The sequence below is a fragment of the Bos mutus genome, chromosome 6, assembly GCF_027580195.1.
Source record: "Bos mutus isolate GX-2022 chromosome 6, NWIPB_WYAK_1.1, whole genome shotgun sequence".
In the NCBI taxonomy this organism is placed as follows: Eukaryota; Metazoa; Chordata; class Mammalia; order Artiodactyla; family Bovidae; genus Bos; species Bos mutus.
The window spans coordinates 21,188,022-21,206,390 of NC_091622.1; the positions used below are offsets into that span (position 1 = coordinate 21,188,022).

Consider the following 18,369-nt stretch of genomic DNA (forward strand, 5'->3'; position numbering starts at 1 on the left):
GTACCAGCATACTGAATGAGAGTGTGGATCATTTGCCCAGGTGTTATTTTCAAGTGGTCCTCCAAGCTGCAGGTGTCTGAGGTGCCAAATGAAAAGGCATTCATCATTGCCCAGAAATGGGAGGAGTCTCTCTCCTCGTCTTGTACCATAGGGTCACCCACACCCTGAAGCAAAACATGTTACCTAAACTCTAGGCTACCCACCCACTCAGCCTCCATCTCCAATCATGACAACTTACATAGCTCTTTTCTCTGCTGGGCTCAGTGCTAGTCACTAGAACTCAGTAGACAATAAATGCCATGGTTTGGGTTTTTTTGCTTTTTACAGATTTCAGATGTTGAATGAAGGTATGTCCTCTCCAGACTCTAGTGCTCTAGTGAATCTACTCAAGCAAATAGATGACTTGGGCCTCACCATTCTCATCAGACACTATAAACATCTGAATCTCTGTTTAACCTTAGCTACCAAAAATAAACAAATAAATGAAAGGGCAGAGGCAGTCTTATCCTACCTGGATATCTGGAGATACATGAGTATATGAAGATACGTATATACATAAATATAAATACACCCTCTCATATTTGCTACATCTGGCTCAATGTTACTGAAAATACAGAATAAGTTGGGAGATGAGAGGTAATCCTAGACTGTCTTGCAATGATCATATTCCTCATGCTTTCAAGTGAAGATGAGTGCACCGCAGGTAATGGACATCTGGGTACCAAAATGCAATAGTATGACTTAGAGGCATCTTTCATCACAATAGGGATAGATGTGATTCATAAGTGTGAGTGACAGTATTTCATTATATGAATTAATCATAGTCATTCCCCCCAATGATGAACATTTCAACTGTTTCTATATTTTACTATAATAAAAATAAATATAAGCAATGACAATAGCTATTTTTAAACATTGGGTCATTTTCCTCAGTGTAGGTAATTACAGGCAGGACAGCTGTTTTAAAGATGAGGGAGGGAGGTGGGAGGGAGGTTCAGGATGGGGAACAAGTGTATACCCGTGGCGGATTCATGTTGATGTATGGCAAAACCAATACAATATTGTAAAGTAATTAACTTTCAATTAAAATAAATAAAATTATATTAAAAAAATAAAATAAATAAATAAATAAATAATTTAAAGATTATGTATGAATATAATTACACTTAGACACATATTGTTGGGCTTCCCAGGTGGCGCTAGTGGTAAGGAACTTGCCTGCCAATGCAGGAGACATAAGAGATATAGGTTCGATCCCTGGGTCAGGAAGATTCCCTGGAAGAAGGCATGGCAACCCACTCCAGTATTCTTCCCTGGAGAATCTCATAGACAGAGGAGCCAGGCAGGCTATAGTCCACAGGGTCACAAAGAGTGGGACCCAACTGAAGTGACTTAGCCTGCATGCACATATACAGATAGCTAAGCTACTTTGTCCTTATTTTTATTTATATTTCAATGTAACAAACTTTCAAAAATAGGGTTAATATTCTTTTCTTGAGATATAGACTCATTATCTCAACATCATTTTGCAAGATAATCACTAACTATACTTTTCGAGAATATTACAAATATTCAAACTTTAAACATTATTGAAACTTTTAGAATGAAATGAACTTTGTCTTTAACCTTATGAAAAAAAAATAAAGCCATTTTAAGAAGATCATTGAAATCTGGATTAAAATATCAATATTTCTACTGTCAAATAGAGTTTTAATCTAATAAAATATCATGGACTTAATTTGCAACTTGCCCTTTTTCATTTGAAGATGCTTTATTTTCATTTGTCCCTTCAGCCTAGTACGGTCACTGGCTACATGGCCATGACCATGTGGCTTTGCTGCCCTCTAGCATAGTATAAAATGCTGCCATTGGTATTATGAAGTAAATATACCTTTGTGTATATGCAAACATACAAAATGCAATTTATGTGCATTTTGATGTGCATCTTAACCTAGTTAAAATCATGTTGCTCCACTAGGACTAGAGTCATAAAGTTAATGCTCTGGGCAGTGACAAAGGGGCCGAGGACTGCACAGCACAGAACTCCAAACCCCTGCCTGTCAGGCCTGTGCCATTAACCCTCTGGCTAAGTGAAGTCCCAACTAAAGAAAGCTTCCGAATCAAGGCAGGGAATCCAACTTTCACGCCCAGGAAAATTAACTGTTAGTGCTACTCAGCTTGCAAATGTGACAATAATGACTTGTTCATGCAATGTACTTTATGCACTTGTAAAATGCATCAATTTTCCAGCTCTCACCTTCATGAAGTATATAGGGCAGTTATTGTTTTGTGCTTTTAGTAATTCTCACATCTCTCACTTACTCTTTTCAGTCTCTTTGTCAAATTCTCTAATTCTTTGCTGCCCAGTCTGTCTCATCAATATTCACATCTGTAAGAAGTCAGTTCAGCAAAACACTTACTCTATGGGGTTTCTATTAATCGTAAATTGTAAGACATGATCCCAAAGCAGAAGGAGTCACAGCCCAACAGAAGGTGGACAATCGAGCCTGTGATAAAAGTGTGTGAACAGTGTGTTTCAGTGGCGCTTCTTTCATGAGCCATAGAGCCTCAAGTCTCTACTCCTGAGGAGATAACATCTGAGCCAAATCCTTACGAGGGAGATAGAGTTTGCTGGTTTCTGAGCCATAACAAACAGTAGTTGTCATGGCAAGAAAAGATGCAACAGGAGTAAGGGAGTCCAAGCATTCTGATAGCAATGTGAAGTGTGAGACCTGAGAGAAAAACGAGGCTGGTGTTTACTTTGGTTCAAGCCTCTGAGGGGTGTGTGTGATGAGGAAGGTTTCTAAGCCATGAGTGCCACGTTGCTTGCATTTTAAGCAGATCGTGTGCGCAGTCGTTATGGACAACAAAATGGAGCATAAAACCTTCGTGCAGATGAACCACTGCAATCAGATCATCGTAAAAGTGAAACCTAGATGTTATAAGAATCCAAGCAAGGGCTGTGGCAGCAGAGCCAGACATCAGGGGTCAATGCGAGAAGTGTTTAGAAGGTAAATACAAAAAGACTAAATTAGATGGTATCAGGGAGACAACAGAAAGAGGGTATGTGAGGGAGCTATAAACACATTGAAAATAAAACTCAGAAAGTCTGCGATCCTCCCACTTTCGCATTGCCAGCAGCAGGAAATACACTGGACTATAAATGAAGCTGCCAACCAGATATTTAAATACATCACAGGTACCTTACCTTCAAAATATCCAATAAACCCTTCAAATGTTCTTTCTCTTACTTCTCTGTCCTGGCTGAGGGACTTCCATTTTCTCTTTATAAACATTAAAATCTCAGGTCTCTTAATTGTTTTTACTAGCAGAATAAGAGAATGGAAATAATCAAGGCCTAGGATTTTAACTTTAATTCAGCACCAAGTCCCACAGACTCTATCTCTTAAATATGTCTTGACTTTATCTTCTTAGAGCGGCTTCCAGTCTCAGAGCCTTAGTTCAAACTACTCAGACTACAACTGTTTGCTAATTTGTCTTCTTGCCTACATTCATCCCTTCTAGTAAATCCTTCAAATTGTTGTCAGACAGTTATCTCTAAAATTTAACTAGGACTTGTTGTCACACTTGTGTTAAAACTCTTGAATCTCTTCCTAATACTCATACATCTAAAACATTGTGTTTTCATCCCAAAACCTAATGAGTTCAAACTCTTTAAAATGGCTAGTAAGATCCTTGGTAGTCTTAACTACAGTGTGAATCTGCAGTCTCAGACTCCTCTGAAATTGGTGAATCACACACAAAAAAATCCAAATTACCGGCCACGCTCCGCAGTGAATATGCTGCTCATTTTGTCCCTTCAGTCCTCCTCCATCCTTTGAATTTGTGATGAGCTCCCAATGCCATTCTCTGTTTAGCTGAAGCATTATTTTTCTGTGATACACTCTTCTCATCACTCTGTGATATTCTCTTCTCATGTGACACAGAACACATTCAATCATATGCTCTGTAGCATTCTTCAGACCCCCTTATTGCACATTCACCAGAGCAGGTTGCAATGATTGTTTTACATATATCCCTGCTAGATGATGAACTCCCTCCAGTAAGAACCATGTCTTCGTCTTTGAAGCAGCATCTCCTAGAAGAGGGGACTGTCTCACACATAACACTTAGAAACTCTTATTAGTTGAATGAGTGATCACACGGCTAACAACTGTATATACAGTGGATCTTGATGTGATTTGCAAAACAATATTCAACATACCATTTTGAAGGGGCACCTATATTATTTTGGTCTGTAATGAGCACAGGCATGTGCATGCTAAGTCGCTTCAGTCGTGCCCAACTCTTTGTAACCCCATAGACTGTAACCTACCAGGCTCCTCCTTCTCCAGGCAAGAATACTGGAATGTGTTGCCATGCCCTCCTCCAAGGGATCCTCTCAACCAAGGGATCAAACCCCTGTCTCTTATGTCCCCTGCATTGGCAGGCGGGGTCTTTACCACTAGGGTCACCTGGACACGGTGTTGAACAAATGACCAAAGATTTTATTTCTTTTGAACAATCATTGTGTAAAATCAAACCCCTCTGACAGACTACTTTTATTTCAAAGCATCTGTGAGCTAAGGCATTATAAATGAATTAAGCCTCCATCTAGAGTTTCATCCTCCACAATCCCAGCAAGAAAATACAACTTATAAATGTACATATAGTTTAAATTTCACTCAGTTACTTATTTACATAAACTTCCTTTACAAGAACATCACAAATGAATTTGAGCCACAAAAATATAGATAGTTTTATCCCAAAACCTAGGTCCAACTGCGTGGGATTTTCAAGGTTGTCACTTTCAATAAATGGCCTCTTGTATTTCACCCTTGTCTATTTTATATCTTATGTCCTAATGCGGCACAAGTCAAAGAAATAGTAATTAAGCTTGTTCTGATAAGCTATTTGCATAGTGAGCTGTTAATCTGCATATCATCTGAAATAAAAAGAATTTCCATGACTTAAGGGCAGCCATAGAATTTATATTAATAGTCTTAGAAACATGATTATTGATACTTCAGGCAATGCAGATGTCTTAGATTGTTTATATTAAAGTTCTGATGCATAGTTCCACCTGGCCTTATATTTGATCTGTTTCAGCAATAACAAATATACCCACCAATCTTAACATTTGGCTGAATAATCTGAGTTGTAATTTACCCTATTTGGTTCTGTAACATTGTCCTAAGTCATCGCTTTCTCCCTCTGGCATCACAGCAACCTCATTTCTCTCCACATGATATTAATACTTACAGACAGGCATTTGTAGGATTTACAGCTCATTTCCTTTCTATTACCATTTGCCTTGTGTCTTTTTTTCTTAATCTTCACTCATTTTTGTGTATCTTTTCCCATCTGAGGTGCAATTCTAGGATGCTAAGATTTTAAATCTTCCCAACATGCTAATCCAATCTTAAAAAGTCTGTCCTTCTGTTTTTGAAATCCCCACTCAGTGAAGAAGCCATATAAATTATTCTTTCAAATCCTAATTCTTCTTAATCTCTTTTCTTCATCAACTTTATTTCATATTTTTCATTTATGATAGTAAAAACATCTCAGAAAAAAACATTCTTTATTTTGTTTCTTTTTTTCTCTGGATTTTCTGGACTCTTTTTGGTGAATAATAGAGTAGTTTTTCTGTGTCCTTCTCCCAGTGTCAGCCCCATCTTTTCCCCTTCAGTTTTCAGAGTTTCTTATAGCCTACTTGAACTCATTACTTTTAGTAGATCTTCATTTTGGAGGGATAATTCCATGAGAAATTCCAGAATATCTAAGAGACAATGAATACTCATCATATAGATATTAACTAAAATAAAGTAACCACGGGTTTTCTTAATTGCGATCCACAGGAAGAGATATCTGAATAAATATTTGTCAAGTGTAATAAAAATGTGTGATGTGAGAGCTATGAGTTTCAGTTTTATTTGCCAACATAATGAGGACTACAGCCTTCCCTGGTGGCTCAGACGGTAAAGCATCTGTCTACGATGCTGGAGACCCAGGTTCGATCCCTGGGTTGGGAAGATGCCTTGGAGAAGGAAATGGCCATCCACTCCAGTATTATTGCCTAGAAAATCCCATGGACAGAGGAGCCTGGTAGGCTACAGTCCATGGGGTCGCAAAGAGTCAGACACGACTGAGCAACTTCATGTTGAGACTGCCTGCCAGAGGGTTCTGAGGAACTGCTCCCAAGAGGTGGATGGAAGTTAGTACATACATGGCTTTGTTGAAGGAGTACATGCACACAAGCACACAGCTCTGTGGAAGGTTACTGACAGTCACAAGCAATGGACACCTCAGTTAATGACTTCAGAGTTTTCTTAGTAGAAGAAGATGTAAGAACCGAAGTTCGTAAAAAATCTCCTGAAATATTTCTAATTAATTAAGGGCCTGTTTTGCCTCTATTCCCAGAGCACAAAGTGCCTCATTCTGATTTTTTTGCCCTGAATTCCTTTCAAAATGTGTTGTAGGTCAGTGACTGCAGTGCCTAATGACATGATTCTTGTAGAACTGGATAGTGGGCAATATTATCTTATAATATTATTATTCACATGTACATGAAATTGTGTATATAACAAAAAAAACCACTATTGGAATTCAGAATGAAAACTTTAAAAATGTACAATGTTATATGTATTTTTAAATTGACTTTGTAAATACTCCTTAAATTTTCAAGGTTGAAAATATTACACCCTTGACTTTCAAAGGCTTTCTAGTAAAGTGCACATTTTCTGTGAAAGCTGAATCATCTTTTTCACCATCTTTATATAATGTACTGAACTTTACATAACAAATGATGGATTAAGCTCAATTCAATGTCGTACCTAAGATGGTTTTATTCTTAGAAGAACTAATGTTTTCTTCAAGTTTATAGATACCAATGTCTCAGCTTAAATACTTCAATTAATGTCACTTTCAGAGAGTTCTAGGGACTCAGATTTTCCTTGACCACAGTTAAATGTATTTTGAATCTGAATGATTCACTAGATGCTACTTTACCAGGTTTTATGAAGAATTTTTTGAATATTAAGATTCACAGTGAAAAATTTTTATTGACCTTATTACAGGATTTGCCAAAAGCACCTCCGCCTTGACTGTCTCTCTTTTTCTGTAAAAAAGACAAAATAGCTCTTTACAACAAAGTTGTCCTTATCATGAATAGCATACTCCTCAGTCAATTAAATAAGAAGAAAGAGGAAGAAGGAGGAGAAAGCACATTTCTTACAAGCGCATTGATTACTTTTTTGGAGTCTTATTTTATTTAGCATTCAGATTACATTGTTATAGCTAATTCTTCAAACCCTTGAGCAGATTTCTTTTAACTAAAACCAAATGCACTTATTTAGTTTTGCTCAAAATTGTAGAATGGAAATAAATATAAGCTGTAGACACTACGTTTTTAGTAATTAAACACATTTTTGGAGGTGAGGGATGGTAAGTGTGGTGACCAGTCAGTGAATACTAGCCGTAATTACAAAAGAGACTGCTAACTACCCACAAACTAATTTCATAGCGTGTATGACATAAATAAAGATTCTTTGGTTTGTGTTTGGGTCCTCAATCTTGGAGGACAGATATATTGACTTGATCACCTCAGGAATGCTGAATGAGCCTAATTAAACCTGAGGCATACATATTTATCAAAATCTGAATATATGAATGTATAGGAAGAAATATGACTATCAAGTGAGTCAGATATTCATATCAGTAGAGCCATTTTCAGTTTCTCATTTAAGAAAAACCATGAAAAGCCAAATAATTATATTATTTGATAATCCAGAAACTGGCCTGAGACTTGACCCAATAAGTAATGTGATGTTAATGCTTAGCTACCCTGAGGTCTGATAATCTGATTTCTCGACATGCATCAGAGAAATATATCATTAAATATATAAAGAGACTGAATATTTGCATCAGCATTTTAATGTATTCTTACTCTTGGAAAATACTGGGAAAGAATTTGAGAAAATCTCACCATCACCGTTACTACCAACTCTCCTTCTACCCTACCCTGGTTTCTTCATGTGTGTGTTTTAACTCATTTTACTTTAATGGGCCTTTTATTTATACAAAAATTTGTAATATAATACTGCCAAATTTCTTGGAGTTTTCAAAATGGAAATTACTCCACCATAAAGTGTTCTATCCTCTCATACTTGTCTGAACTCTTCTCTCTCTCTCTCTGTATAACTTGATCTCTCACATGTCATAATTGAACTCTCAGACACATGGGGAATCTTGCCTGTATTAATCCTCCAACAATGAAAATATTTTAAAAATAAGACTGGGTCATTATATTGTTAACAATGACACTCTCATGTGTGCTGGAGGTTGTTTAACAACAGAATTAGAAAAGTCTCCTGCTCAAGACTTCTTGCTAGTTGGGAGATTCCCTCATGGGTAAAGCAAGGACTAAGGCTTTCCAGGTGGCGCTAGTGGTAAAGAACCTGCCTGCCAAAGCAGGAGACACAACAGATTTAGGTTTGATCCCTGGTTGGGGAAGATCCCCCGGAAGGAGGAAATGGCAACCCACTCCAGCATTCTTGCCAAGATAATCCCATAGACAGAGGAGCAGAGGAGCCTAGCATTGGGTCACAAAGAGTCAGACACAACTGAGCTGAGCATCTGAGCACAGGCTTTCTCAAGAGTTGGTTCTACAACCAGGACATCTGGACTCTTAAATCAACTCTTACATCGACTCTTATGGGAGCTGCATAAGGATCTCAATCCTTGTGAAGGGAAGGGAATCTTTCTTCTTCTCATTCTGGATAAAGTTACAAGAAAATTTAAGACACATTTTTCTATTCTGGATATTAAGTGATTAAAATTTTACACTGATGATTAAATCAAAAAGTAATATATTTTTTTTATTTTGACTAAATATGTGTTGGGAAGTAGAATAATTAAGGTATATAAATATCCTCAGTGAAGTGAAGTTGCTCAGTCGTGTCTGACTCTTCGCGACCCCATGGATTATAGCCCACCAGGCTCCTCCACCCATGGGATTCTCCAGGCAAGAGTACTGGAGTGGGTTGCCATTTCCTTCTCCAAGGGATCTTCCTGACCCAGGTCTCCCACATTGTAGGCAGATGCTTTACCATCTGAGCCACCAGGGAAGTCCTATAAATATCCTAAGACGAACCAAATTAAACATTTTTAAATGAGAAATATATTTGGCATTAAAATACTTGAAAATTAGTAGAAATCTTTATTCATACTTTCTAATATACGTCAGACTTAAATGGAATGAAATATCGTATGCCTAATTGTTGTCTTTGTTGTTCAGTCGCTAAATCGTGTCTCACTCTTTGTGACCCCACAGACTGCAACATGCCAGGCTTCCCTGTCCTTCGCTGTCTGCCAGAGTTTCCTCAAATTCATGCCCACTGAGTCGGTGATGCTATCTAACCATCTCATCCTTGTCGCCCCCTTCTCATTTTGCCTTCAATCTTTCCCAGCATCAGGTTCTTTCTGAAGAGTTGGCTTTTTGCATCAGGTGGCCAAAGTACTGGAGATACAGCTTCAGCATCAGTCCTTTCAATGTATACAATGAAAAAATCAATATACCTACAGAATCTACATACATTTTCTACCTAAGGAAAAATTAAAATAAAATTGTGTGGGATTTTGTTAGGTTTAGGGAGGCAGTGGGAGGTGAAAAGCAGGATCTTCAATGTTCACTCTATTAGTGGTGCGAAAGAGGAGTATTGCCACTAGAGGGCAGTGTTTGACTGAAAAATAAAATAACCATACAATTCCTTGAAGACAAAGTTATTTATCGACAGTATACATCTTGTCAATAAATAACATGAGCTTCATCGCTGACCTTACTTAATTTTCCTCTGTTTTTGTGAGTTTTATTTGATGCCTATAGCATCTGTGATCCAAAGATGTGGTTACTAAGCAGGTATGTTTTGTGTAGGCAGACTTATTCCTCTTCTTTAAAGCTGTTGCTGTCTCTGGCTTGGCACTCCTTACCTTTGACATTCACATAAGTTCAACCAAGAAATAATGCCTCAGGTTGCTATCACAAACCATACACTTTGATCTTTTCTTGTATATATCTGAAGCAGGTACAGTCCTTCTCCAAGCATTAGTGGGCCTTATAATGCCCCCAAAACCATTTAGGACCTCCTGTGATTGTCCCACAGGAGGGACAATCAAATCCGACTTTGATTCTATCATTGCTCATTTCTTTCACCCCAAACCCATGTTTTATAATCTCATAGTTTATTTATTGCTAATAAATTGGTATACCTGCATGTGAATTTAACAAGGACTAAAATGATTGATAGATATGATAGAGTGCCTGAAGAACTATGGACGGAGGTTCGTGACATGGTACAGAAGGCAGTGATTAAGACCATCCCCAAGAAAACGAAACGCAAAAAGACAAAATGGTTGTCTGAGGAGGCCTTACAAAGAGCTGAAAAATGAAGAGAATCTAAAGACAAAGGAGAAAAGGAAAGATATACCCACTTGAATGCACGGTTCCAAAGAATACCAAGGAGAGATAAGAAAGCCTCCCTCAGTTATCAATGCAAAGAAATAGAGGAAAGCAATGGAATGGAAAGACTAGAGATCTCTTCAAGAAAATTAGAGATATCAGGGGAACATTTCATGCAAAGATGGGCACAATAAAGGACAGAAATGGTATGGACCTAACAGAAGCAGACGATATTAAGAAGAGGTGGCAAGAATACACAGAAAAGCTATACAAAAAAGATTTTCATGACCCAGATAACCAAGATGGGTGATCACTCACCTAGAGCCAGACATCCTGGAGTCTGAAGTCAAGTGGGCCTTAGGAAGCATCACTACGAACAAAGCTAGTGAAGGTGAAGGAATTCCAGTTGAGCTATTTCAAATCCTAAAAGATGCTGCTGTGAAAATGCTGCACTCATTTTGCCAGCAAATTTGGAAAACTCAGCAGTGGCCACAGGACTGGAAAAGGTCAGGTTCCATTGCAATCCCAAAGAAAGAAAATGCCAAAGAATGTTCAAACTACCACACAATTGCACTCATCTCACATGCTAGCTAAGTAAAGCTCAAAATTTTCCAAGCCAGGCTTCAACAGTACATGAACTGAGAACTTCCAAATGTTCAAGCTGAATTTAGAAAAGGCAGAGGAACCAGAGATCAAATGGCCAACATCTGTTGGTTCATCAAAAAAGCATGAGAGTTCCAGAAAAACATGTACTTTTGTCTTTTTGACTATTCCAAAGCTTTTGACTGTGGATCACTACAAACTGTGGAAAATTCTTAAAGAGATGGGAATACCAGACCACCTTCCCTGCCTCCTGAGAAATCTGTATGCAAGTCAAGAAGCAGCAGTTAGAACCTGCCATGGAACAATGGACTTATTCCAAATTAGGAAAGGAATAAGTCAAGGCTATATACTGTCACCCTGCTTATTTAGCTTCAATGCAGAGTACATCATGAGAAACACTGGGCTGGATGAAGCACAAGCTGGAATCAAGTTTGCCGGGAGAAATATCAAAAACCTCAGATATGCAGATGATATCACCCTTATGGCACAAAGCAGAGAGGAACTAGAGAGGCTCTTGGTGAAAGTGAAAGTGGAGAGTGAAAAGGCTGGTTTAAAACTCAACATTCAGAAAACTAAGATCATGGCATCCGGTCCCATCACCTCTTGCCAAATAGATGGGGAAACAGTGGAAACAGTGACAGACTTTGTTTTGGGGGCTCCAAAATCACTGCAGATGGTGAATTCAGCCATGAAATTAAAAGATTCTTGCTCCTTGGAAGAAAAGATTTGACAAAGCTAGACAAGATATTAAAAAGCAGAGACATTACTTTGCCAACAAAGGTCCGTCTAGTCAAAGCTATGGTTTCTCCAGTAGTCATGTATGGATGTGAGAGTTGGACCACAAAGAAAGCTGAAAGCTGAAGAAATAATGCTTTTGAACTGTGGTGTTGGAGAAGACTCTTGAGAGTCCTTTGGACTGCAAGGAGATCCAACCAGTCAATCATAAAGGAAATCAGTCCTGTATAATCTTTGGAATGACTGATGCTGAAGCTGAAGCTCCAATACTTTGGCTACGTGATGCGAAGGACTGACTCATTGGAAAAGACCCTGATGATGGGAAAGATTGAAGGCAGGAGAAGGGGATGACAGCAGATGAAATGGTTGGATAGCATCACCCACTCAGTGGACATGAGTTTGAGCAAGCTCCAGGAGTTGGTGATGGACAGGAAAGCTTGGTGTCCCACAGTTCATGGGGTCGCAAAGAGTCAGACACTACTGAACGACTGAACTGAAATGAACTGAAAATAATCTGATGCTTCTTCAAATGCATTTTCATGTTAGAATTCATTCTTGTTAATGACTAATAATATATTTATTTAGTATTTGCATTTTATTTGACAATTTCTCTTTCGCTAATATTTTAAAATGTTGTCCATGTGCCTAGCACTGCAAGTGTAAGTTGATCCTGAATTTATTCCTGTAAGTACTACAATTATTTCCAATTTATAGCTCAAGTTAGGGATAAGGGTATATTTTTCAACATTTAGACAGTTAAGAACCATGAGGTACTATTCTTTGGCTAATTTGAGATCATTGTGCAAATAAGTGGCAGAACTAGTTCCTGACACTAGAGTTGGAAATGCCTACCTCTCAGGTTTTCTATAAATGTCAACTTCAGTCATCTAAACTGAAGCCCATGGGGACCTCTGAAGTGCTAGGCAGGTATTAGGTATAGGAATACTTAAACATTAAGTCCTGTCCATGGACTCATGCTTACTAGATCAATTAATTAGTTCGTCAAATATGTAACTTATTGTCAGGACTTGAGGGTACAAAAATGACTAAAATTTAACTCCTCAAGGCATGTTAATAACACATGGAAACCCAAGGAGGAGATTGTCCTTTTTGTGATAATCTTAACGAGGTAAAACAGAATAACTGTTCACACATCAAATACCTCATGTACTCAAGCGCCAATTTGAAGACAGAAGTTGTACTGAACGCAGACATACTGCTTTCTGACTGGAAATGAAAAGCCACACAAGACAGCCGTCTTTTCTGAGGCTGAGAGTAAGTAGTCGCAGCTAGAAATGCAAATTAAAACAACGGGAAATCACCATATACATATTAAAATGGCTAAAATAAAATGTGTTAACAACACCAAATACCAACAAAGATGCGGAGAAAGTGGCTCTCTCATACATTATTGGTATGAATGCAAACTGGCACAGCAATCCTTGAAAGTCAGTTAATACTTTCTTAAAAACTAGGCATGCAACTACCATATGAACTAGAAATTGTACTCCTAAGCATTTATCACAGAGAGTTAAACACTGAAAACCTGTTCACAAATGTCTATAGAAACATTATTATTACTAGCCCCAAAATGGTAGTAATTCAGATGTCATTCAGTAGGTAAGTACCTCAACAAACTCATGGATCTAGAGTACAACTTAGCAACAAAAAGGAACAAAATACTGACATAAACACAAGCAACAATCTGTATGAATTTCCAAAGAGACACTCCATGAGAAAAAAAAAAGCAGTTCACAAAAGTTTAAATAATTATTCCATTTATACTGCAAGTAACAAGTTATAGAAATGAGCGACAGATTACTAACAAGGGTTGTTGCTGCTGCTGCTAAGTTGCTTCAGTCGTGTCCGACTCTGTGCGACCCCATAGACGGCAGCCCACCAGGCTCCACCGTCCCTGGAATTCTCCAGGCAAGAACACTGGAGTGGGTTGCCATTTCCTTCTCCAATGCAGGAAAGTGAAAAGTGAAAGTGAAGCTGCTCAGTCGTATCCGACTCTCAGCGACCTCATGGACTGCAGCCTACCAGGCTCCTCTGTCCATGAGATTTTCCAGGCAAGAGTACTGGAGTGGGGTGCCATTGCCTTCTCCGACTAATAAGGGTTAATAATGGGTTAATCAGGGGATGGGAGATGGACAGGGGGTGGATGAGAAGAAAGTGGATGTGACTCTACAACAGCAACATAAAGGATACTCCTTGGTGACGGAACATGCTCTGTCTTGATTCCACTGACATCACACAACACCGGTTGTGATAAAACACTAAAGTTCTGCAAGACGTTACCATTAGGTGTAACTGGTAAGGGCCACACGGAATCTCAAGTATTCCCTACAACTGCACACAAACATACAAGTATATGAAAAATAAAAAGATTAATTAGAAACAAAAAATTAACTGGTCTGGGTATTTCTTATCAGAACCCTCTCTCTTGGGTAAGAGAAACTCACATTACATAGAAAACAAGGACTATCTCAGAGTAGGAAAGATGAAGGTAAGAATTGAAGGGAAAGCTGTGAAAGTGCCAGTTCCTGGGGAACAGAAAAAGGAATCAGTGTAAACTAGAAAGGATGTGTCGTCAAGATGACAGATGTTTCCAGACTGGACCACCTCTCCTTCAATGGAGGAGACCAGACCTCAGAAAGGGACAGTGCCCTGATGCTCACCGGGAAGCTCAGGACAAGACACTGGGATTGAGGTTCTGAGGAGGTTCCTGAGCCTAAACTGGGAGCAGAGAAAAGCCAGCAAAAGCTTCCAAAGGACCATTCTTGAGCGGACAATGAGCAGGAGCATGTCTGTAAGCACTGGCAGTACCGACAAGCACAAGAAATTCCTAACACCTTCTGGACTTTTCCAAGATCCCAGATCCACTGCACACATTCTGGGTGGGGAGGGAAATAAGGAGAGGGAAGCTGGCTTCCCTATTCATACTGCATTGACAGGAGCTAAGAACCTGATTTCAATTTATTTCAGAAAATTAAAGCAAGTGAGTATTTTGCTGTTGCTGTTGAGGTTGTTCTTATCCTCCAGAACCATGCAGTAAAATTCCTATCCGCCAATAGGTGTCACAAAATCTTTTCTTACTGATGCACGGCACAAGGGACGATTTGGATGTGTATAATTTCCAGAATCATGTCTTCTTTCCATTATCTGGAGTAAATAGCCTGGATCACTTTGACAAAATGGCTAGAGGATTTTTTAAAGGCAGGATTTCCTATCTTAATTCTGATAATCCCAAACTGAATATTTTCACATTTTAGAAAGAGTGAGGGTTTCTATTTACTGTGTGATTTCTTTCGAATGCCCTTGGATAAACTGGAATGGCCATATGCTTATTAGCAATGGGACTGTGCCTAAGATAATTCGACAAACGGAAGGACTAAAAGAAAATCCATATGCAGATAACGGGCATCCAAACTATCATGCTTTCCAGAGGTGAATAAGGTATATGTAGACACCAAACCATTTCTTACTCTATTAGTAATCCAATTCAATATATTTTAATATTAAACCTCTATAAAATGTTAACAGAATAAAGTTATCCTGTTGTGTTTTCAGGCACAAGTGAACACTTTCTTAGCTTTTATGGTGATGTTTACTTTCCCTTTGAAGTTGAAATTACTCCCAAGTTAATCCCAACTGGTAGACACTTCTTACCACATGGAGGACAAGAAATTTGCTTATTATTCTGAGCTCCCTGGCAACCAGACTTACCTGTTATAGACTTACTTTGAGAATTGTAGTGGGGAAGTAATGGTCATGCATGCTCAGTTGCTCAATCGTGTCTCACTCTTTGTGACCCCATGGACTGTAGCCCACCACGCCTCTCTCCATGGGATTCTCTAGGCAAGAATACTGGAGTGGGTTGCCATTTCCTACTCCAGGGAATCCTCCCAATCCAGGGATCAAACCCATGTCTCCTGCATCTTCTGCCTTGGCGGGTGGATTCTTGACCATTGAGTCACCTAGGAAACCCAATAATACTGCTAAGTCGCTTCAGTCATGTCCGACTCTGTGCAACCCCTTAGACGGCAGCCCACCAGGCTCCCCCATATCTGGGATTCTTCAGGCAAGAATACTGGAGTGGGTTGCTATTTCCTTCTCCTATGTGTGAAAGTGAAACGTGAAAGTGAAACTTGAAAGTGAAGTCTCTCAGTCGTGTCTGACTCTTAGCAACTCCATGGACTGCAGCCTACCAGGCTCCTCCATCCATGGGATTCTCCAGGCAAGAGTACTGGAGTGGGTGCCATTGCCTTCTCCAATAATACTGTCCCTCCATAATTCATGTCTACTCATAACCTCAGAATGTCACCTTATTTGTAAGTAAGGTCTTTACAGATGTAATTATTTAAGTTATAGTCAAGTCATACTAGATTAGTGTGGGTCAGTGTCCCTCAAAGAAAAGTCAGGGAGTATACAGTCACAGAGGAAGACAGCCATGTGAAGACAGAGGCGGGGAGTAAAGTGGTACAGCTAAAGCCAGGGATACCAAGACCTGCCAGCAACCACCAGAAGCCCAGAAGAGGTAAGCAAAGCCTCTCCCTTAAAGCCTTTAGAGGAACCTCATCTTGATGGCTCCTTGATTTCAAACTTCTAGATCCCAGAATTGATGGATTCCATTACTATTGTTTCATGTCACCAGTTTGTGCAAATTTATGAACATGGCCCTAGGAGACTAATAAACAATCAATCTTCAACTTCTTTTACTGGGTGAGAAAATGTCTGGATGTTTGATTTAAAACAGAATACTCACTTTTGTTCTCCATGGAGCATGCTGCCTTACGATGCTTTGAGGAAAAGCCAGGTGGCTCTCCAACTGTTTTTCCAGCCAAGTAAGAGAGAAGCTGTTAAACAGGTGAATGGATTTTTAAATCATTCTGTGACCTTCATGTTAAAAAGAAAAATTGATTTCCTCAAATCTGAATCACACTAGCAGGAACTTCTGTTGATTAGGAAGACTGTGGTAACAGAAAAAGAGCCGATCAACTGAGAACTGGATAGAGATGAAACATCCAATCTAACTCCATCTTATTTTCCAGTAACGCTTCCACCCTAACTTGCTTGTGAAATTAGTGATTCTGGCATTTAAAAAATATTCTGGTATTATTGCTACATTTATTTGTACAATGCCATTTTCTTTGGGGAAGGGGTAAAAATAAAATTGTCAATATATGGTCATATTTTGTTTAACCAGGAATGCTAGGATTTTATGGACACTACCACTATATCTGGGCTGCCCCAGTGGCTCAGTGGTAAAGAATCTGTCTGCCAATGCAAGAGACACAGGTTTTATTCCTGGGTCAAGAAGATCCCCTGGAAGAAGAAATGGCAACCCAATTCAGTACTCTTGCCTGAAAAATCCCTTTGACAGAAGAGCCTGACAGGCTACAGTCCAAAAGGGTTAGAAAGAGACAGACATAGCTGAGTGAGCACACCATTATATTTTTTATATTCAATAAAGAATAATTTATTGTAAAAATATAAACAGGATGACCATTGGAATGGAGCTCAAAGGGAGATTTGGAGAAAAGGTGGAAATTAATTAGAATTAAGAGGGCTTTTTCATTCTTACTTATTTACTTATTTATGTATTTATTTATTTTTTATTTGTTTATAGGATCAATTTACACTTACTAAAAACAAGGTATACGATTGAATATCCTCGGCCCTTTTTTTTAGTTGCTCACTCATGTCTGACTCTCTTCGACCTCATAGACTGTAGCCCGCCAGGCTCCTCTGTCCATGGGATTCTCCAGGCAAGAATATTGGAGTGGGCAGCCATTCTTTCTCCAGGGGATCTTCCCAATACAGGAATCGAACCTGGGTCTCCCTCACTGCAGGCAGATTCTTTACCATCTGAGCCACCAGGGAAGCCCATCCTCAGCCTTAACCCTCAAGAAAACTGAGCCTGGCACATAAGACTGGTTTTCTAGTGGAAAAGCAGGGGGTGCATCATGGTGATTCTGCTCAATCTGGCTAGGTCACTCCCCAGTGGAAACAGCTGACAGGCCATGGCTGGTGGAGACTATATCTTGGTGGAGAGAAAGTGGAGTAGAGAACAGGGTTTCTCGTCCCCCTTCATCACCATCTTGCTCCTCAGGCTGGGGACTTAACACCTCACCAGTCCACCATGGAAGGACACAGTATCTGCATAGATGGAGAAAGCATTTTCTTGTAGATTTGCTCTAATTATGAGATTTTTCAAGATTTCTGACATGTCTCATTATATAACATCACAGGCCTTCAAAAAACTAATTCATTAAAAAACTCAAAGTAAAGAAGAACATAAATTATTCCACTTAGCATTATAACAGTTTGTACTGTTAAGGAATTAAAGTTTATTGATTTTGTTAGTATAACTGTTCAGAGTCATGTTCACAAATGACAAAGAGCTTAAAGTTTATCCCTTGAAGAACAGGGTGTACTTTAAACAGAGTTGTAATGTTAAAAATGTGTTGGAATAATACTCTTGTCTGAGACTTACCCAATTGAGGGTTACATTTTCGAAGTTAGACCAGGTCATAGAAAATAGTCACCCAGTCACCTTTCCAATTTATATG

At 39.0% G+C, this 18,369-nt stretch overlaps 1 non-coding gene across 1 annotated transcript; it reads left to right on the top strand.

Annotated features, from left to right (window-relative positions):
- Positions 1-5,960: 5,960 nt before the first annotated feature.
- On the top strand, positions 5,961-6,032 carry TRNAR-ACG (transfer RNA arginine (anticodon ACG)). Its single transcript has one exon. It is a non-coding gene; the product is annotated as a tRNA-Arg (tRNA).
- Positions 6,033-18,369: the final 12,337 nt, after the last annotated feature.